At 35.0% G+C, this 23,958-nt stretch overlaps 1 non-coding gene and 1 pseudogene across 1 annotated transcript; one reads left to right on the forward strand and one right to left on the reverse strand.

Annotated features, from left to right (window-relative positions):
• LOC144252743 (transport and Golgi organization protein 1 homolog) overlaps nucleotides 1–23,958 on the reverse strand; it is an 84,120-nt pseudogene that overhangs the window by 6,799 nt on the left and 53,363 nt on the right.
• Nucleotides 20,510–20,616, forward strand: LOC144252746 (U6 spliceosomal RNA). The gene has a single exon (XR_013343053.1). It is a non-coding gene; the product is annotated as a U6 spliceosomal RNA (small nuclear RNA).

Raw genomic sequence — 23,958 nt, forward strand, 5'->3', positions numbered from 1 at the left:
TACAAAGTGCCCCCTACCTCTCCGAGGAGGATTTTGTAAATTTGGTCTTCCCGGCATAGGTTTTACAATCACGGGTTCATCTTGCCGCACTGCCATCTTTTGGGTCATTTCCAATAGTCTTGAATATTGAGAAAGAATGGGCTGAATTATGAAACAGCAATCTATTCCTTCATAGATAATATCTAGGATAACCTTAAAACACTATAAAACATATAGTAAGATACCAAAATCACATACTTCTGTCTCAAATCAGCAGCTTCCCTTTTCTCTTCAGCTATAGCTCTTTCTGCAGAACGAGCTTTGAGCTATTAAAGAGAAAATATTCAAAGTCAGTTGCGGTAGGCTATGCACAAAATAAAGAAAAGGGGGAAAAAATCTTACCCAATTATCATGAGCTTTCTTCTCATGCATAGCAATCTGAAAAAGACAACACATTAAAAAAATATGTTTTTAGGGACTCATTATAATAGCCTATAATTGTCTGTATTAGATATCAAAGAATTCTGCAACTACAGGACAGTATTAATTACTACCTGGTTTTTAAATGAGCGCTCAGTTTTCTGTAGTTCTTTTTCCATCTCTTCAATTCTCCGCCTAAGAATTACAACAATTGAATAACATTTGAAACATTCTGACCATTTTCCCTTTATTCCATCAGCTATACTTTTAAAGACGTTATCATACATAAGAAAAACATTTCTATGGTTATATGAATCCAGTGTGATCAAAACTAATACTACAGGCCAGGTGCAATGCCACATGCCAGTAATCCCAATGATTGGGAAGCTGAGGCAGGAGGATCACAAGTTCGAGGTCAGTCTCAGCAATTACGTGGGAACCTATGCAACTGAGACCCTGGCTCAAAGTAAAAAAAAGGTCTAAGGATGTAGCTTAGTAGTAAAGCACCAAAAATAAATAAATAAATAAATAAATAAATAAATTAATTAAATAAAAACCTAATACTAATAACTTCTTTATCATTTAATTGCTAGAGATTCTGAATGATAAATTATAGTTTCCTTAACTGTTCATGAGTGTGTTCTCAAGTAATTCTGCTAGAAATATCTTCCTCCTTAAAACTTTTTTTGTTTTTTTCAAATTATATCCATAGAAGATTTCCAAGGTCTATCAAATGCCACACTTTTGTGGGTCTTGATACATCACACAGCAAACTGATTTCTTAAAGAATTACTACAACATACAAAACCCCCAGAACTGTTTGCATTGACCAAGTTCCCTATGGTCTTGCCCATTAGGTATAAGTAAATCTTTGTTAACATTTTTCATTTGTTAAGTTGAAATTTATTTTTTCTCCTGTGTGAATTGAATGTATTCATATCCTCTCGTTATTTATACTTCCAAGCTATTTTCTTCTATCTACACAATGTAAAAAAAGATTAAAAAGAAAGCTAACACTAGTTCATTAGACACTGACACCCTCCTTTAGAAACTGAACTCACTTGTAATTTTTAACTTCCTGTACAGCGGAAACCACCTTTTCATCTGCAGCTGACAGCTGCTGCTCTTTTTCTAGTCTCTCGTATTCTTCTTGGCTCAGTTTCCTAAAATAAAGCCAGTTATCAAATCAAAAGTTTTTCTTTGTGAATATCACTTCCCACAATTCTATAAAATGCTTAGGCACATAAAATAGAAATTCAAACCTGCAATTTCGTAAATCAAACTCTGGCAAATCACTTACATTTTCTAACTTCTCCTCTTAATTCTCTACTTACCAGTAAATAAAATAAATGTGAAAACAACATGTGCCCCAAGGGCAAGTCTCCTGTGTGTAAGATAATAAAAACTCACTTTACTTCAATGTGGAAGATCAGGACTGATCAACCTAACATAATTAAACATATTAGGATAAAGCAGGGGATAATTCTTTTCTCGTTTCTGCCATGGGTAGGACATTAAGTATATCTTTGTCATGGGGGAACTCTTCTCAATCCAAGACTGGTACCATAATAAAGATATAGTCAGTCAAAGAAAAAATCTTCTAGAATATGTCTTTTAGCTATGCAATTTACCACAGAACATTTTTCACACTTTAGATATCTATTTCAAAAGAATTGTAATTAAGCAAAAAGACCAATCTGAGTTTTGATAATGCCTGTCAACCAGAAAAAGAAGCCAAACTGACCTACAATCAGAGTATTATCTACTGACAAGTTTTAACTCTGATCATGAAACTCAAGATGTTCATCTACTGAGACAAAGGTAGACACATTTAATGATTTAAAAAATACTATTTTCTGCTATCCTTGTACTACCCTCTTTAGCCATAGTTCCAATTCAAAAGATAATTAACTTGAAACTTAATTTTCCATAAATCAGAAGAACTATAGTAAAAAAGGATTATTGATACCAAATAGAAAAAGGGGATTATATATTCTTATATAGCTTCTCATTTAATTCTTCAGCAAGTATTTTATGAGTGGCTATAATATACTAGTTACCTTGTAAGATGCTAAAGAATAAAAGAGTTCACTGTTTCAGGTATAAATGATGCCTAAAGGAATATAATAATTTTCCCCACTGGCTTAAGAAGGAATATGGAGAAAACTAAATCTTGAAGGACAGAGAGAATTTTGTTTCCAATTATCAAAGAGTTAGTCTGAGGAGCACTAAGAAAAATCAAAATATCTTTATAAGAATATAAAATTGTGTTTGAAGGGATCCAAGCTAAAAAGGCAGTGGAGATATATGGATGTGGCCAAGATCCATTAGAAAAAGGAATCTCAGAATTACAAGTAAGGTTGGCACTTTAAGGTACTTTTCTCCTAGGTTTACCCACATATTGAACATAACACAAAGATATAATGAGTCTGAACTAAGCCTTCATCCAATTCTTGGGCTTAGAAGAAAAAAAGAAGTGTTTGGGGCTACAAATAAAGGGACCCTTAATAAAAGCCCTAGCCTTTGAGTTTAGATTAGAAAATACTGCACACTTAAGTGATGAACAGGCAAAAAATCCAAAAGGAATAATACTGAAACATTGAAAAGACAAGTCATTTTTGAATTATCTTAATTGCTGACTAAGTTTAAAGTGACAATCTTACTCAAGTAACCTCAACACTTTTCTATAAGAAGATAACTTCATCTTAGTCCTCAAATTTCATCTATAATTATCACAACAATGTTAGCCAATCAAAACTGACCAGGCACTCCATAAGACAAAATTCTGTGAGAAAAAATCCCACAGAAAAGAAAACCACCTAATGGGGTTATCTGCACATGTTTTAAAATCACTGTGCTTTATACAGTCAAAAAAGTAAAGTCAAGATTATGAATTTCAGGGCTGGGAATATAGCTTAGTTGGTAGAATGCTGCCTTGCATGCACAAGACTCTGAGTTCAAACCCACCACCACAAAAGAGGAAAAAAAAAGATTATGAATTTTGTCAAAGGATTAGAAACTATAAAACCAAGAAAAGGTTGGGTGTGGTGACCTACCTACAGTAGAAGATACTCAAGAGGCAGAGGCAGAATGATGAGATTAAAGATAGCTTGGAAAGCAGTAAGACACTAGTCCCTTATGAGAAAGAGCAAGGAGTCTGGGGAGGTAGCTCAATAGTAGAGCACATGGCTCAATGTCCTGGGTTTGAGCTGTAGTACTGAAATAGGACTGGGGTTGTGGCTCAGTGGTGAAGCACGTGCCCCACATGTGTGGGGCATTGGGATCAGTCCTCAACACCACATAAAATAAATAAAATATTGTGTTGGGCTGGGGATGTGGCTCAAGCGGTAGTGCGCTCGCCTGGCATGCGTGCAGCCCGGGTTCAATCCTCAGTACCACATACAAACAAAGATGTTGTGTCCACCAAAAACTAAAAAATAAATATTAAAATTCTCTCTTTCTCTCTTAAAAAATCCTATAAAAAATAAAATAAAATATTATGTCCCTCTACAACTAAAATAATATTTTAAACCCTGAACTTTTTAAAATCCTAAACTCAATGAATGATTTTAGCAGCAGATTTGGGAAGTAAAATAAATCCTAGCACTTTTAAGATAGGTCAGAAGAAAATATCCAGAAGAAGTAAATCCAGAATGTAGGAGGCATGGGAAATCAAATTCTAATATGCATTATTATAATCAGAAGAGAGAATGAGGTAAAATCAACATTTAGAAAAAGACTCGAAAATTCAAGAAATGTTTAATGGTCCCAAGCAACATAACTGCAAGAGAAAAAGTGGGTGGGGTGGGGAAAACTACACCTAGGCACTTCCCAATACAACTGTTAAAAAAACAGAGAAATGACTACAGGAACTAGGGGAGGGATAAGACCAAACAACAATGATAATGGATTCCTTAATGAAAAAATTTAAAACAGATGGTAATTAATTGGATATTTTTAAATTGCTAAAACTAAGTAACAGTCAAAATTCAGTAGCCAAAAGAAAGAACCTTTAAAAAATGGAAACTGGTTTTAACTCTAATCATGAAGTTCATGTCAACCTAACACAGATTATAAAGGTAGCAATATTTAGTGGATAAAATACTATTCTCTATTTATCCTTGTACTACTTTGATACACTAATCAAATCTATCATTAAAGGACAATGTTCAAATAGAATGAAAATAATTTCAAATAAGAAACCAACAGTGTAGAATGCAGAACTACAGAAACTTTAAATATGTGTATAAATTGAATGAATGTTTTGTGGAGTTCACAGTATATGAAGTACTAACATACAATGCCACAACAGTTATCTGATTCAGGAGCTACTTAAAGCCCATAAAAAGATAATAAACCTATTAATCTATGTCAGGTTGTTATTAAATCCAGAATATATACCATGGCCTTTAAATTATGAGAAGATGAATAAAATTATAATTATAATTATATAATTATAATTCCATTATAATTTAGGATTACATCAAGCTTATACAGGGGATGAGGAAAATAATTAAAAATATTTAAACTATTAAAAAGATACAAGGGGGGCTGGAGATGTGGCTCAGCGGTAGCGCGCTCGCCTGGCATGCGTGCGGCCCGGGTTCGATCCTCAGCACCACATACCAACAAAGATGTTGTGTCCGCCGAGAACTAAAAAATAAATATTAAAAATTCTCTCTCTCTCTCTCCTCTCTCACTCTCTCTTTAAAAAAAAAAAAAAAAGATACAAGGAAGAAAAAAAAGAACAGGTCATCAAATAGAAAGCAAATTCTTCATAAACCACAGGCACATATTGACATGGACAGACTTATATTTTAGAAAGTCCACTCAAGCGGCTATAGAGAAAATTAATAAGAATATATTATATAAAAGAATATATATATTATATAAAGTAATATATATTATATATATTATATATTATATAAAGTAATATATATTATATATATTATATATTAATTATATATATATTATATAAAAGAATATATATATATAAATGCTGAAGAGTAAAATCAGGTGCAAATAAATAAAATCTGACACACAAACTATTTTTAGAGAATTCAAGTATTTTTGTGGATTAAAAACTTCAAATGAACTTTCAAAAAATAACTAGCTCCACACTGAGAAGATTAATATATAAATATATACTACAAACAAGTACTTCTGTAATCATAACTCCTAAGGTCCTTGCCACAGTTCAATTTTTAGTGTGAACATCTGAGATATTCAAGTCCAAAACTTGTACCATCAATAAGTAAATATTATTCCTTTTTGAAGTTTTTATTCTACTAAAACATGTCATTCCAAATCACTCAGTATTTTTAAAGGTCCAGAGTTAGAGATACAAGTTCAAAACATTAGAATTACATAACTGATCACAATGAAAGGTAATTAAAATAAGTAGTGGGATCATAGAAAGGGTCTAGATCTTTGAGAGGTATTTCCACATAAGTGACTGTTAATACCAGTTTACCACTTCCTGCCTTCATATGAATTTGACAATTGATTACGATGTCCTCACAGCCTTAGTTTATGGTTCCAACTACCTCAGGACTCTTAAGACTGACGATGGAAAGAAAAATGCAACTTATAGGAAACAAAACACAAAGGAAAAAAGACAAATCTCTACTTATTACAACTAGAAGAAATTGTAAATAATCTTAAGAAAAGATAAAATTATCTGTTAGTTCACACAGTGATAACAATAACAAACAATGAAAATCTTACTTTTGTAATGCCATCTCATTTTGCTGGTAGAGTTCATTTAAAATCTCCACTTTCTGCCTAAGAGTTTTGCATTCCTCTTCCAGTCCAACTTTAGAAGACCGTAGTGAATTGCAGTCACTTTCTAATTTCTTTATTTGGTCTGTAAAGGATAAAACAGTTTATCTCTATATGTGTACAAGGACTCAAGAACTTGTTTGAGGGAGTAGTGCCAAGAAAAGTAAGAAGCATGAAAGCAAGAAGCTTTATCTTTCCAATAAAATTTTAAGTCTTTCCAACATGGCAATTTCTTCTCAAGAAGAACCCACCTTCTAGATTACATTTTGTGGACTTCGAGGCTCTTAGCTCAAGTTGTGAAAGTTTTAGATCCTCTTCAACTACTGATATTGTAGTTTGTGTCTAAAAATTGCAGAAAAGAGAGGTATTCTTAAAAGTGAGGCACAGGAAGAATTCACAGGCACTATGGGACTCTTACAAAGAACTATACCCGAGAGACATCCATCATCTGCTTAATTTGATCTTTGATCTTCTCGTTCCGATCACCTAAAAAACAAAAGACTTTAGCTTTTTCTTTCCTTACTTTTAACTCTATATTCTCCTAACTTCCCCAAACTAAAGAATGATCGTGTTCAAACACCGGAAGAAAAAAAAATCAATTAAATAATTAAACTGATTAGACTAATGACTTTTAAGAGAATTGCAAGCTTAGATTTAAAAAAAGAGAGAGAGAGGTGAATTTCAGGTTGGGGTTGTGGCTCAGTGGTAGAGTGCTCACCTAGCATGTGTGAGGCACTGAGTTTGATCTTCAGCATAAAAATAAATAGAAGTAGAAACCAAAAAAAGGTGAATTTCTAGTTTGCACAACTAAAATGTTATCTCTGCTATTCTTGTAAGATAAAAGCTTTTCTTCTCTCTCAGATCTATCTTCACCTGGGCAAGTAAGTGTCTTATTTAGAAAGATTCAATCCTATATTTTCTCCCTGAATCTACTACCAGGTGTGGTTTGAAATACTTGCTATGTAAGCAATATCCAACTTGGGAGAAAACATCTGGAAATATTTTCCTCATCAGTAAACACTGTTACACTCCCTCTCTAGCTTTCTGATAGTCTCTAGCCTCTGTTCTCACAGCCTTAGTTTATGGTTCCAACTGCCTCTGGACTCTTAAGACTGACTGTGGACCTTAAAACCACAGAGCCATAGAGATGATGAGTATCAAAATCAAGTATCATCTGCATAAGTTAAGAAATAAATTTCTCTTACTGTACAATGTTCAATACTTAGAGGTATAGGATGTGACTATTGTAGCTGCAGTGTACTTACTAGTTTTCAATGGGATAGAAAAAGTCAGTGTTCTTCACATGCCTATTGCTACATTATACCGCAGCAACCCACCTCTGCCAATGCAACAGACATATCTATAGATCCAGTGATATGTGTCTACAACCCTGAAGCTTAAGAAGAAATTCATCCAGCTGAAAAGTGGCATCTGTATACTTAAAGACAGGAAAGCAAAAAAGGATTCAACCTCCCTGAGACTGATCTTACCTGCTCTCTCTCCATTGGTTAATTCATCTGACTCATCTTCTCTATTTTGATCCTCAGATTTAGATTCACATTGTAACCGATTCAACAGTGTGATATAATTAGTCAAAGCCTAGAAAAGAAGCAAAAGGTTGGAAGACTTTCGATTTTAATTCAGAAGATTTCAGGAGAATTCATGAGATGAAACATGTATTTGGAGTATAAACTTACTTTATTAGTATTATCTTCGTAACTAAGAGCTACTTGTAAATCTTTCTGGGACTTCTCAAATGATTTGATTTGTTCACTGAGCTCAGCATGTGATGTACTCCAGTCTTTGACTTCCTGCTGCAACTGAAAAGTCAAAACACATGAATTCCTATGGGTTAGGTAGGGGTTTCTGCACTGGATACATTAGGACTACAAGACTTAGACAAAGAAATAGAGAGCCATACTCCTCGGTGGCCTGCCTCAAACGAGGGGGTTGAGACCTTGGTTAAGGAAGAGGGCAGAGTGGCCCCAACTCTCACAGCTGCAGTAAGAACATCAGAGCTATCAGGAAGTTGACCCTGTTTTATTGCATTCCCCAGAAAATTGCTGTCAATTCAAATAATTTACCTCCAGCAGGAATGGCTGGGCACATATGACTGTCTCCTAAATTTAGATTCCTTATCATGTAATCTTCCCTTGGCCGGTGAATCAGTAACTACTCAAAACAGGATCATAAAATACTTAATTTTCTGTTTTAAAAAGTTTCTTTGAGGCTATGCAAGTTAATAACTGATTGATATTTGATAAGAAAAGCAATAATCCAAAAATCCAAAACAGATGGAGAACATATATATGCACTCAATTTGGGGAGCATTGTTTAAACTTTGCATATCTAGAAAAGGTCCTACATGAATATTCCTTACCTCAGAAACAGATCCAAGAAAGATTCACTTCTCTAGTTTACATTATGTATGACATCAAATTTTCTTTACCTGCTCTTTCTCCTTCTTAAGCATGGTATTTTCTTTCTGAAGCTGACAGCATTCCAACTTCACCTTCTCTTCACGAAGCTTAGTTTCATTGAGGATAATTTGAAGCTAATGCAAAACACTACAGTTAGTGAATTAGTTCCAAAGAAAAAACAAAGTTATACTTTCCCAAACCAGACATCATATAGTTCTTATTTTTTGCACATTTTAGCACACCTCAAATTTTTGGTTCGCAACAAAACTAAGATGTAGTATTAATATCCGTTAGCAAGAGTTGGCAGCTTTACCTCTGAAAGCTCAGAAGTATTCACTGAAATGACATCTTTAAGCTTCTCTATAGATTTCTTATTTTCCATTATCTGCCAGGTAAAAACAGAACACAAAATATGCATTAGGATTTCAGTAGAAATACTGATACATATGTGTGTGTGTGTGTGTGTGTGTGTGTGTGTACACACACACATATATATATATATACTAAAAAAGATAAACACAACAAAATATTTGTCAAGCCATCCCATTAAATTTCAGGTAAATGCAGGGGATCCAGCTTGGACTAAGCAAAAAATCAAGAAATGAAAGAGATGAGGGAAAATGAAGTCATAAATATTTCATGGCATCCACAACATTACTGTTTATGAGATAACCAGAAAAAAAGGACAAAGTATAGAAAACCATAATGCAATAAGTAAATAAAATGTTTTAAAGCATAGAAAATTAACTAATTAATTACTGTTTCAAATAAACCAGTTCAAATTAGTAATTTTTTTCGAGTGATAGAGAAAAAAATTTCCCAAGATCATTTTTAAAATTTTCTTATCTGAAGTAAAAAATGATAAAATTTAAGGAAGAATAGACTAATCTCACATACAGAAGAATTCCAAAAAAATTATAAAGATACTCGCTCCTTAAGGAAGTGGACATAACTCTGCAATCTTTGTTTGCAATGCCTGGGATTGAATCCTGGGCCTCATGCATGCTAGGCAAGTGCTCTACCATGAGCTGCATCCTGAGCTTGTAACTCTTCATACTTTAACTGTGGGCTGTGCATGGTAACTTCCAAAGAATGCAATATGACAAGGATTGGAAAGAATTTTTACAGTGGAGAAATCTGATAAATACTACCTCAGCTAGGTGATCAAGCTTACTTGGGGGTAGGATATTTCAGAACACACTCTACTATCTTTTGCAACTTTTATGTAATTACAGAAACTTATAGAAATTGAAAATGAAATATGTAAGTAAAATTTTTTTAAGTGCAGAAAATTCATTAATTCATTACACTTTCAAGTAAAAAGTAAACAAATACTATTCAACTGGACAATAGTTTTTTAGTTGTTCTGCATGTTTCCAAGGGCAGAGCAAAGCAATATGAAAATTATCCAAGGTTGAGAATAAAAATATTTCCTAGGCCCATAAAAATAATTTGTTGTATCAGTACTTAAAAGTTCCACAAAATGGGCAGAAGTGTGTTCAACTTCCTTGACTCCTAATCTTACTTTAGTTAACAGCTGGACTAAGTTCAACTTAACCAATTTTACAAAATATTTCAAAAGCCAAATTGCAGTAACACTTAGCAGCAAAACTCATACCAAGTCCTGATTCTTAGCATTCTGTTCTCTCTCAGATTCTAACATAACAAGAAGACTTTTAGCTCTCTCATCCAGAAGTTCATTAGCTTTTTCAAGAAGCTTCATTTCATCCTGGAAAAAAAAGGTGTCAAGATCACTCACTCATTACATTTACTTTTGAGTTTAGAATGTAATTCCCCCCAAAGAAGGGATTTTTACCTTATATTTAGTTACTTCATCAGAAAGAATCATATTTTGTTTCATGGTCTCTTGGACCTGCTGTTTCTTTGATTCCTTCATCTATGTAAATAAAGCATTCAGAATTAAGATACACAAATTATAGTGCTACTATACAAGTTACTTCCAGACAAGTGACCCTTTCCAGAAGAAAGCAGTACTTAATACATATGACTGCTTAGAATTTGGATGATTTGTAGGAAATAATGAAACAAAAATTTTAAAATACGATTTTAAATTAAAACAGGTAGAAATGATTCAAGCTAGAACCAAGGGAGAAAGAAAAAGAATAATTATACCTTCTGTTCATAATTTGACAATTTCTGCATTAGTTCCTCATTTTCTTTCATGAAATTGTTCACCTTTTTGGAAATTTGCTGTTCATTGACTAAAAGGGGGAAATACACAAGATTATTACAATCACTAAATGAAATTCAATTACTCAATCTACTAAAAGCAAAGACATGTTATATGGTACTATGAGGAAATACTTCTTAGCATAACTATTATGCTTTTAAAAAGCAATCTATGCTTATTAGCAATAAGAGTATAAAAATTATTAAAATTTAAGAAAAATATAAGAACAATGATATTTTGCTGGGTGCAGTGGTGCACACCTGTAATCCCAGTGGCTCAGGAGGCTGAGCTAGAAGGATCCCAAGTTCAAAGCCAGCCTCAGCAAGAGCGAGACACTAAGCAACTAAGTGAGACTTGGTCTCTAAATATAGGGGGTTGGGGATGTGGCTCAGTAGAGTGCCCCAGAGTTCAATCACAGGTACCCCTCCCATCCAAAATGATATTTCAATTTAAGCTTATTTCACAGATGGGAAATACAGTAAAGTGTTGTAGCTTGATATTCCTCCCTTCTCAAAACACTTTCTTTTCAGAAAATGGAATCATTTCATTCTTTGCAAAGAAAAACAGAAATGAAAACATACTGATTCACATTACCATTCTTTAAATTATCTACTCAATTACTTAATGCATGATTAAATAATTAGCATAGAAATACTCTTCAAATGTAATACATCTGCATTACATCAATATTCAAAGTTAATCTGCCCCAAATTAAAACTTATCATCATCTCCCTATCCACAATTTGTTCCTCCTCTTTATCTCCTATCTCAGAGTTGGAACCATCATCATCTACTCTATTATCCATGCTAGCAACCTAGGAATAGTAAAATTTTCAGGAGGTAAAAAAGATAATAGACATTAAAAGTCACTGTATCTATTTCTAACATACATAAAACACACATCAAACACCAATACAAAGGGTTATTACAAGTTTAAGAAACCTAAAAATTTACCTTGATATACTCTATCTTTTACCTAGGAGAGAGAAAAAAGATTAAATTTGATGTCAAACATATGCTCAATAGAAACAGTAAAACAACAGTCAGAATCATAACCAAGTGAGAATTTAATAACATTCTGGTTCAGGATAATAATTTATAGGATTAAAAATAAGTAAAGGTTAACAAGCCTTTTAAATTTAATTGGTAGTGAGATTTCATAAATAGCCTCTGACATAAAAACACTAAGATATGTACCTTATTTCACAGTAAAGATGTGTGTGTGTGTATATGTGTGTGTGTGTGTGTGTGTGTGTGTCTTCAAAATCATTTACTTGACAATTCTAAATAACCAGGATAAAGTCTAGAAACAATGACTATTCAAAAGGAATCTGAGGAAACAATATTAAAGGCATAATCTTTGTACTAAGATATGCCACTTTCACTCACCAGAAAACATCTTAGAACTCCAATTTAAATTTGGCTATTGGCTGAATTTAGAAACTAAGAGGCTACATCATCTTATTTCTGCAAACCACTAAATATATAGCAAGAAATCTGAAAGGGAAGACTGCTAGAAGAAAATGCACAAGCAACAAGAGAAATGACAATTAACATATTCTGGAAAGGACAAAAACAATCATTTCCAAAAGACAGCAATAAACTGCCTGATAATAAAACCTAAGCAGAATTTTTTTTAAAACATCACTAAATTTCTTTGTAACTTAGCATATTACTTGTCCTTTCAAACTTATGTTATTAATGGTGATGGGATACTCAGATGTGTCCATGGATCATCCATGGGATCTTCGTAATAGGAAATTGCATTCAGAAAACTCCAACACAGAAATAAATGAACATTTCTTTAATGTCATAGCCTTGCTAACCTTTTACTCAAAATGGCAACAGAGGAAAATGGGAAGTAGCATAAAAGCAGTCATCTAAGGTAGGGACTAAAGTTCCAAAGTCAAATGCTGAAACTGAGGAGCAACAAGTTAGGAACCAGATCCCACATAACCTAGTGAAAAGAGAAACAGGTACCGCAGTTCTTGAAATGAAAGAAACAAGAGGGAGAAATATAAAATGGTTTCATGTTTTTCCCTTCTCTTTATCCTTCTATTTCCTTTTTCCTTTTAGCTGAGACAAAGTTCAATGAGATTAGAAAATTCCTCACAGGAATCCAGGCAAACGATTCTTCTATTTAAGAAGGGAATACTTTTTAAGAGATTTTACTCTCAATTGTACAAGGAGAGGAAACTTATCTTAACAATGATATGTCTGAAATAATTAAGAAATCAGAAAAAGAACACTCAGATTTGAAAAGATTTGTATCCAATGCTTTTGGCCTCTTTAAATGTTAGGATTTTCATATGCAAAGTCCATTTACCTAAAATAATTTTCTTCCAATTATGTTAAATAACTATGAAACAGAATAACCTACAGTACAAACATAAGTATGTATAAGCCTACACACACACACACACACACACACACACTTATACATATATGTACACACATACACAGACAGACTAATTCTGCTCAGGAAAAAAAAAAACTTAATGAACAAAACATTTAATGGATTTTTGGACAACACATAATCTATACTTCCAAATAAAAAGGTATTTTCTGAACATATGATCAAATCATAAAATCTGGGAAAATTTATATAAAAGACTGGAAAAATTATCTCATCTCCTTTTTCTCATTTTACTGTATTTCTTTGCAGCATTTCCCCCTGTTTATATGTGTTTATATTAACATACAGTTCATCAACATTTAAATCTTAGTTTCTGCTTTTTTCCCCACTTCACATTTAATTGTGAGCATTTTCTGTACCTCAAAGCTTTGAAATAAATAAATCTGCCTACTATTCCATTAATCAAACATACAATAACCCCTAAATAATGTTGTGCTAAGTCTTCAATCTAATACACTGTTCCATTGAAAAACATTACCAAAATCTTCAAAGCATAGTTATTTCTTTAAGATAGACTACTAGACATATATGCTACATAAAAGGATATTTATCTAACCTATCCCATCTTTTATCCCACTTTTAAGACTTCTGATACATATGAAACTACTGGTTAGGATGGCTGTAAGAATTACCAGTTATACCAACTGCACCCACACTAAATTATTTTATAAGGTTAGTTTGACTTAAACCACTAATTTGTGTTTTAGCAACTGAAAAAGAAAAAAAAAGGGGGGGCAGTGACTATATAAAATAATCCTTGTGCTTATGTGCTAAGGTATAAGTAAGTCAATTTACTCACAACAACGACAGTTCTCCAAAAGAAAATGAGAAAGGATACAATCCCAAAGAAAACAGTGAAAACTACAGGCTTCCATGGTAGTCCATAAAAATCAGGCCCAGGTTGAGTATCATCAGGCAATGTAGTAAACAGCTGAAACAGACAAATTAGAAAAAATGGGAAACCTTAAATTTATAACAAAACAGTCACAAAGAATCATGGCAATTCTAAACCAACCTCCTCATCAGAAATCCACCTCCTCAATATTTTCCAATAGCGTCTTCAAGAGAGAGGATACTGGCAGTCTCATATTTTTTGTTCTCTTGCAGTGTTTTCAAGTATAATGAATCTAAATACTTTTTTAAAAATATTTATGTATCTTTAGTTTTAGGGTGGACACATTGTTTTGTTTTTTATATGGTGCTGAGGATTGAACCCAGTGCCTCATGTATGCTAGGCAAGCGCTCTACCACTGAACCACAACCCCAGCCGGAATCTAAATACTTTAAATTGAGCATACATTTCCAGTTTGTAACAGGCCCTATATCATCACATTGTCTAACACCTGGCTAGAATCCCTCTGGATCATTCTTTTCTCTGATAACCTGGTTTTTAGAATTTAAAAAATTCATTTAAGACAAAAACTTAAATATATGAAAGAACTAATTAATTTTATGGCAACAAATAAAAACAATGATGATGTATGTATAAGATTTTATATCTTACTTCCATTCCACTCTTATATAAACAGATAAGTGACATGTAATTTCAGACAACTCTTGAAAACTGGCTTAGATAAACTTCTCTGAATTTAACATCCTTCTATAAAATTCAAAGCCTAATTTTAAATGGTTGCTCAAAGGCAGTGTAGTAAACACCTGCCTACTCTTCCCTGTTTTCACCGCCCTCTACAGGTAATACCAGATAACTGTCATCTGGGCCCAATTCCCCAGCAGTCTCCGTAGGGAAAAGACCTGTAGTAACGTTAGCTGTTTGGATTGTTGGCTGCATTTCGGAACATACCATGAGGTTGTCACCTCTATTCCGTCAAAAAAAAAAAAAAAGTGCAAGTGGGGAAAGCTCAAGTCCACTCTCACCGGCCTCGCTTAACAATACAGTCACATCCTGCCTGCCTTGGGCCTGACACACTCCATTTCTCCGTCGCCATGACAGTCAGTGCACCCACTCTGCCAGAACTCAGCCACCCGCCTGCCAGAGCTGGGGTCCCTCCCTGGGAATGGGACCGTCACCTCCAGTAGCTTGGCTATGAGGGCTGCGTAGAGCATGGACAGGGGTCCCAGGAGCTCCGGGTCCCCCGGGGAAGCACAGTGGCAGGTACTGTGAGTCCATGGTGTAGGGACAGGTGAGCAGAAGTGATGCTTCCCTGCAGAACAGCACAGGACCCTGTCTTTCACTGTTTCCTACTTTGGGAGGACCCAGCGCAGGGGGCGGGTACTGGGAGTGAACTTTGCCTTCCTCCACAGGCGCTTTTTGCCCAAAGCACGTAAAATGCGTCATCAGAGAAAGCCACTGGGTGGACTGCAGTGAGCAGATGGAGGATGCCGAGGGGCGGGGCTGGGAGCGGAAAGAACCAACTGCAGAGCCCAGCGGGGGACAGCTCAAGGAGAGCCAAGCGGAAGAGTCCAAATGAAAGGACTCCAGAAGGAAAGACACTTACCTGTCCCTGGATTACTGCTGTACATAGGTGTAATCTTAATATAATCTTCTATTTGTTCCTTCTGTTCTTTGTTCTTTTTCTTTTCTTTCTTTCTGTCTTCTTTTGCAGAAATACCACTATCGGTATTTTTAGTGATTCCTCTATTGGCTTATTATTCCTCTATTGGCTATAACTCTGTTTTCTAATCTTAGTGCTTCAGAGTTTAGAATATACATCTTTAATTTGTCACAATCTACCTTCAGATGATACTATATTACTTCACATATTCAATAAGAACGTTACAATAGTTACTACCCTTCTGAGATTTATACTGTTGTCATGTATTTTACTTTACATGTTTTCTAAGTCCCATACTACACTGATATTTGTCTTTAAACAGTCAATGACTTTTTAAAATGTTCAAATAAGAAAAATTATTTTAAACATTTATGCACACAGTAACCATTTTCTTTACTCCTTTATTCCATTATTTCCATCTGCTGTCTTGGTGCAAGTGTAGGGTGAATTCTTTCAGCTTGTATGTAAGTACAAGTCTTCATTTTAGAAAGATATTTCACTGGGCACGATATTATCGGCCAACATTATTGCTCTTCAAATATATTAAAAGTATCACTCCACTATATTCTGTGTTTCATTCGGGGTACTTCTCTTGCTATGTCTTCAAGTTCACTAACAATTTCATTGCAATGCTTATTCTGGCATTAATCCCATCCACTGTATTTATCATATATTTTCAACTCTAGAAGTCTGATTTTCTTAAAATATATCTTCTATATCTCTTTTTACCTTTTTAACACACGAAATATAATAGTGATAACTTTAAAAAAAATGCCATTACCTCATTCTAACATCTCCGCCAGTTCTCAGTTGGCTTTGATTGGATGATTCTTCTCCTCATCATTGTGGATTGTATTTTTCTTGCTTCTTTGCATGCCTGGTAAGCTTTGATTCGATGCCATACATTACGAATTACTGTTCTTAATATTTTGTATACAGTTAAATTACTGGAAACAATTTGAGTCTCTTGGGTCTGAATATTTGTTAGGTATGACATAAATTGTAATAGTCAGTCCGAGGTAACACCCTTCTGATTATTCTACCCAACTTCCTTAGATAGTTTTTTCCAGGTGCTATTCTGGTCCCTGTGTTAGGACCTATTCCTTCTAATCACTTAAGATTGTTTCTCTGACTTGCTAAGCAGTTTCATCACACTTATGTGCTGATCAATACTCTGCTGAACACTCAGGGAGCCTTTCACAAATTTCCAGAATTGTCTCTCAATGTAGAAACCTTCTTTTGTTACTCCACCCTGTGAATTCTAGTCACTTTGGTTTTCCTGGAATCTCAGCACCATCTCTCAATTCATGGTATCCTCTGGTTCTGCCCGACTTCCCCTTCTTTGTCATGGCTTGGGAATCTCTTAACATAGTAAAAGCTGGGACAACTATAGAGCTCATAGCATTTGTTCCTTATGTTTCCAGAACCATTCTTTGTTGCTTGATCTTCAATGTTGCTTGATCTTCAAATTTTATGTTTGTGGGGTTTTTTCATATTTATTTTAGTTGTTTCAGTTGGGAACGTGAAGCCAGTACCTATATAAACCTATCATAGCTAGATGTAAAAATCATTTGCTTTTCTTTTTCTTTTTATGGTGCTGGGGATTGAACACATGGCCTCTTATATGGTAGGCAAGTGCTCTACCACTGAGTTACATATCCCTTTTCTCATTTGCTTATTTTTTTAATAGCAGAATACATAATGAAATAAATTTTTAAAGTTAACTATAAAAGAGAGTAACATCAGGATAGACAGAACTGGGACAAAAGCTAGAGTTCTTTCAAAATCAGGCAGGAGAATCACAAGTTCAAAGCTAGCCTCAGCAACTTAGCAAGTCCCTATGCAACTTAGTGAGAACTATCTCTAAATAAATATAAAAAGGCAAGGTATGTGGCTCAGTGGATAGGAGCCCTGGGTTCAATCACCAGTACAAAAAAACAGAAACAACTTATTTTTACAAATTAACTTTGGCTCTTCTAAATATTTAAATAATTGTAAAATAAATTAAAAAATCTTAAAAAGTAATACCTAAATATTGAAAGCAAAAATGAAACAACCTGTGATATCAACTTGGTGACAAACCACAGAAATGAGTTATTTCAAACACACCTTAGTGGGATATAGCTTAAAGACAAGAGAATTTCATTTCATTTCAGGAATACATTTCTGAAAGTATTTTAAATAATATAAATATAGTCGTATGTTGCTTAATGATGGGAATAAATTCTGAAAAACACATCGTAGGCAATTTCAGTGTGCAAACATCATTGAGTATACTTATACAAACCTAGAAAATATAGCCATTTCCACACTTAGGTATTCATATATGGTATATTATTGCTTTGAGGATAAAAACCTATAAGATATTATTATACTGAATACTGTAGACAATTGTAACATTGTAAATGTTTATATATCTAAACATATCAAACACAGAAAAGATATTAAAAATACTAGGTGACAAGAATTTTTTAGCTCCATTATTATGCACTAATGACCAAAATGTCATTAAGTGGCACAATACTGTAAACAATTATATTGATGTCATTGAAAACTGGAACTCCAACATCAGAGAAAGAAAACACAAATCTAAGATAGATGAAGTGAAGTAAAATCTCTAGCATCCTGAATTTTCATGGGAATTATCTAAATGACATGATGAAAAACCCCCACATATTTCTGAGCTTTGTTCACTAAAAAGGCCTACAAATGACAGTCAATTTGAGCAATAAGCAATCCTAGTACTTGGAATGTAGCCTCTAAATATGACTTCTTATTGAAAGGAACCAAAGTTATTTTAGAGAAGTAGTTCCTTCAAGGTCTGGACAGGAAATGTTTAAGATGAACGTGGAACATCTCATACTTCAAAAGCAAGGGAAATAGGTAACAATGACCACTAGGTGGTGGCAAAGGGTCCCAGGAGCCAAGATAAAGAGGCTTCTACAAGGCAAAAGGGGGGGGGGAATGGAGCATCAGGTAAGAACAATTACTATTCCTAATTGGATTAAACACACCAAATATTTTTAAATGCATGATAATCATATTGACAAATAAAAGTTAAAAAGATTTCAAGCCCCTTTGTGTATCATTTGATAATGCTAGAAGAATACCTTACTATTCTGAATTGAACCTAAACCTGACTACCAATTTGCAAGAAATATAAAGCAACAGACAGAGGCTGAGGTTGTTAGCTCAGCACTTGCCTAGAATGCATGGAGCCCGAGGTTCAATCCCCAGCACCACCAAAAAAAAAAAAAAAGCAATAGAGAAAACAGGTTAAATTGTTGTACCAGGGGATGTCATTTATTCACCAAAACTATAATATATCCTAGAAGTCCCACAAACATATTTTTTCAATTATTGCAAAAAGTTACATATATATATATTTGGTACCAGGGATTGAACTCAGGAGCACTTGATCACTGAGCCACATCCCTAGTCTCAACCCCATTGTGTATTTTATTTAGAGACAGGGTCTCACTGAGTTACTTAGCACCTCACTTTTGGCTTTGAACTCGTGATCCTCCTGTCTCAGCCTCCCGAGCCGCTAGGATTAAGGCATGTGCCACCATGCCCAGTCAAAATATATTTTTAAAGAGCTATTTTTCAGATAGAAAGCCACAAGGGACATGCAACTGTCACCCCTAAGAGCAGGAGAACAAATAGGTGAGCATTCTACCTGGAGGCACCCTCTAGACCTCAGTTTGGGAAGGAGAACCCAAATGGGGCATAACAGTCTCACTGTGCAGAGAGAGACCAGAGTTCCAGGAGATTAAGCAGCCAAAAATATGTAGAGAAAACTACCAGAAAGATGGGAGCCACAAGAAAAAGAGTTCCAGAAATCTGCATGGAGGTGGTCTTCAGTTTGGGGCTACATTCTAAGCAGTACCTGTGAGGGCCAAGAACAACTATAAGCTAACCAATCCCACAGTTGGCACTGAGCTGAGAGAAGTCTGGATTCCAGCTAGCCAGAGAGAGTTGACATACAAAAACAGTATGGTCAACAAGCTCATGAAGAAGTATTTGATCCAGGCATCATGGCACATGTCTGTAATCCCAGCAACTCAGAAGGTTGAGGCAGGGGCTGGGGATGTGGCTCAAGCGGTAGCGCGCTCGCCTGGCATGCGTGCGGCCCGGGTTCGATCCTCAGCACCACATACCAAAGATGTTGTGTCCGCCGAGAACTAAAAAATAAATATTAAAAATTCTCTCTCTCTCTCTCTCTCCTCTCTCACTCTCTCTTTAAAACAAAAACAAAAAAAAAAAGAAGGTTGAGGCAGGAGGATCCCAAGTTTGAGGCTGGCAACTTATCAAGGACCTAAGCAAGTTAGTGAGACCCTATCTCAAAAGAAAAAAAAGTTCACTCAGTATCATTAATTATCAGGAAATAAACTCACAAAGACATACCCACTAGAATGGCCCAAGTGCTAGTGAAGATGAAGTCAAGTGGAAGTCTCCTAAATTGCTGGTGGAAGTATAAAATGATTGTAGTCATTTTTAGCATGGCTTGACAGTATCACACAAGATAAAAACATACATTAAACGTAGGAGGCAATTGCACTCCTAGATATGAGTCCACTTATAGTGGCATATATATAAAATAGTACTGTAGGAAAAATGAATCTATAGTTAAAAAAAAAAAAAACTTATCAGTGGTTGCCTGAAACAGGTGGTGAAGGAACTCACTGGGAAGGATCCCAAGGAAACCCCTTTTCTAGTGAAAAAACTGTTCTATATCTTGATTATGGTAGTTTTTATATGGGTATCTACATTTGTTAAAACTCAGAGTGTGCTTGCTTTGGCAGCACATATTCTAAAATTGGAACAATACAGAAAAAATTAGCATGGTCCCTGAGCAAGGATGACACCCACATTTGTGAAGCATTCCATAGTTTTGTGGAACCAACCCTTCAACAGATGAATGGATAAAGAAACTGTGGTACATATATGAAATGGAATATTACTTATAGCATTAAAAGAGAAAAAATTATGGCATCTGTGGGTGAATGGGAATATCAGGTTAAGGGAAGTAAGCCAATCCCAAAAACCAAAAGCTGTATGTTCTCTCTGAAAGTGGATGCTGACCCATAATGGGGGTGAGGTGTGTGGTAAGGGGCATGGAAAGAATGGAGGAACTTTGACTGGGCAGAGGGGAGGTAGGACAGGTGAGGGGGCATAGGGATAGGAAAGATGGTAGAATGAGATGAACCTGATTACCCGAGGTACATGTAGGACTACACATGTGTTGTGTACAACTAGGAAAAGTTTTGTTCCATTTATATTCAATGAATTGAAATGCATTCTGCTGTCATGTATAACCAATTAGAACAAATTAAAAAAAAACCTCACTGATATTGGCTATCAAGGAATTACTGTTAAGTTGGGTGATGGCCCGTGGGTTCATTATACTATTCTCTATGCTTTTCTTTAAAGCTTTTCTAATTAAATTTATTCTTTAACTAGTACATAGAAACAAACACTACAATTATTGAAGTAGGTAACATGACATTTTGATGCATGTATACACTATGTAACGTTTAAATCAGGTTAAATATATATCTACCTCCTCAAACATCATTTCTCTATGGTAAAACTTTCACAATCTTTTCTTCTAGTATTCTGAAATGGACAGTATGTTATGGTTACCTATAGTCCCCTACTATTCTCTCTGCTCTTATTTGAAAGTTTCCATGATAAAAATACTAAAAATAATTTTTAAATTAAGATATAACTTCAAATATTTAAAGGATTTCTATGTAGAAAAGAATTCAATTTTATAGAGAAAATCATGTGAAGGAAAATTTGGAGTCAATACAAGGATGAACTAGACAACAGAAGAACATATAGCCTTGTAAGAGAGTGACTCATGCTAGGAAATACTGGTGTACAGGCCTCATAACTACTCGTCAGGGCCACAGTAAAGAAAATTACAGCAATGAATGAGAAACTAGACTAGCTGACTTCCAAGGTTTCTTCTAACACTAAGATTCTACTAAGATTCCATTGATCAATGAATCTGATTGGTGCACATCTCCCAAACACATCAGAGCCTATTACTCTCCAGTCCTATCAGATATCATACTACTTGTTTAAGATTTTACATTGACTTGTTCATAATTTTTGCATATATTTGTTAAGTCCTTTTCTTAAGGCTTTCAAAAATCACAATCGTGCCTTATACCTGTTAGACTCTTTTAGTCCTCGCACAATGTCCTGTACATACTGGGCCATCAAAATGCCTTTTTGAAATCTCCTTTCAAATCAGTCTCCTAACATTGTGCCTCTCCTTTACCACTCACATCTATGTCTTACCTATCACCGTACAATCACTGACCATACCTGCACCACATTTGTGTCCCCCGACCTAGAACTAGAGGAGGGCTCTGTGCATACCTAAAAATATGAATAAAGTAATCCTTCCCATATCGTGAGGCTGTTAACTTTCCAAGTGATGCTGATTCATTCTGATAATCAAATTATGACTGTGGAAGACTGCTTTAATCACTGGAAATATCACTATTCTAACTGCCTGGCTTCTATATACCTCTTACTCAGGTGGCTGCCACCATCATGAACAAACATGGAGCCAACTGAAAAATGATTTGTTTCTCCCCACCACATCTTTTCCACCCTGGTGGTCTTTCCTCCCCAGGTATATTCATTGTCTTTATACCACCTTCTGACTGCCTACATGAGAATTAGGGGGTACGTGGGGGTAAAACCCTTCAAAATGCCAGACACCTCACCAGACACTTTACCTTGTCAAATCATTAAATTCTTATGATTGGAGTAAGCATTATCTACATTTTTCAGATGAGGAAAACTTTTTTCAAAAGTTTAGTTATTTGCCCAAACTTCTAAATGATAACCTTGGGATTTGAAACCAGATCTACCTGGCTACAAAATTTATACATTTTACAAGGAAAACAACATCATCATCTTTCTTACTCAAGCCTTGAAATAACACAATCTACAGGAAACAACTTCAGTTTAGGAGGATTACTGTCACAATGGCCCTAGGACCATCTTATCCTCCAACCTCTAAAAGCTTTCTCATTCCTATAATTAAATTCTAAAAGTCCAATATCAACAAATACCAATGGGGGGGAGGTAAGCCCTAAAATGCTTAGATAAGCTTCTAGACAGATTAAATGTCTTGTTTGGATCATGATTTTCTTTAGAAAGATCAGCCTTAAGTGACTCTAAGAAACAGATCTAACCTAATTCCTTCCATTCTTAAAACTTTCTAAGGATCCCCACTATTAATGGTCTAATGCTACTTTGGCTCATGACTTCCTTTAAGATTTGCTGGCCTCTCCAACAGACCATCCCCTTCCAACTTCACACTTTACAACACCAATTATTCACATTCTCCTGCCCTCCCCAAATATCCTTTTCTTGATGTTTCCATTTCTCTGAACACATTTCTTCTGACTACCAGCTTCCCCCTCCGTCTTCCACCCCAGCCTGTCTAATCAACAACAAACTACATGTCAGACTCCTGTTTGCCCTTTGCCAGTGCTTCAAACACATCTCAACTACTTTATGACCTTATTGATCACCCTTCCAACCATAATAAATGCATTTATGGACAATAATGTTCTACCATCAAATAAATACCTCTCTTTCTGCCATTATCTTACTGTGTTTCAAGTGAATGCTGTTATCTCCCTGCCAGAAAGAAAGGTTCTGAGGGGAAGAACCAAGTTTTTACAGGTATGCAAATGACCAGCCTTGGTAGACAGCAAATCTTCCTCATGTGCTAAACCAAGTAGCCATTTAAGCCACACCCCTATGGCTTTTGTTTCTGGAGCTATCTACTCAAAGGGTCAGGAGTCATTTTCATAAAGACATTTTAAGTTCTTCACTTCATGACCAGAAGCCACTTACAAACTAATAAATAATCAACATTCTAAATGAAGAAACTATGTCAAACTTACCATCTTAGACAAATAAAGCAAGAATGAATGTAACAAGAAAAGTATGCTGTCCAAAAGGGTGGCATCTGCTGGCTCTTCTACCTTTATCGCTAGTTGGTTTTCTGTATCAGCAGCATCAACAGGAGTACCTTCTGTTATAAGTAGCTCTAAAATTGAAAGGGGAAATGGCTATTTTATTTTATGTTATAGAATAAGAATTGTCTCTCTTCAGTTTCAATATTCATCGAGTGTTTCACTAAATATATGAGTCACAGTGCCTGGAATATGTGGCTCTCCTAAAGACAATTAACACAGAGAA

Source organism: Urocitellus parryii, unplaced genomic scaffold (assembly GCF_045843805.1).
Source record: "Urocitellus parryii isolate mUroPar1 unplaced genomic scaffold, mUroPar1.hap1 Scaffold_540, whole genome shotgun sequence".
Lineage (NCBI taxonomy): Eukaryota > Metazoa > Chordata > Mammalia > Rodentia > Sciuridae > Urocitellus > Urocitellus parryii.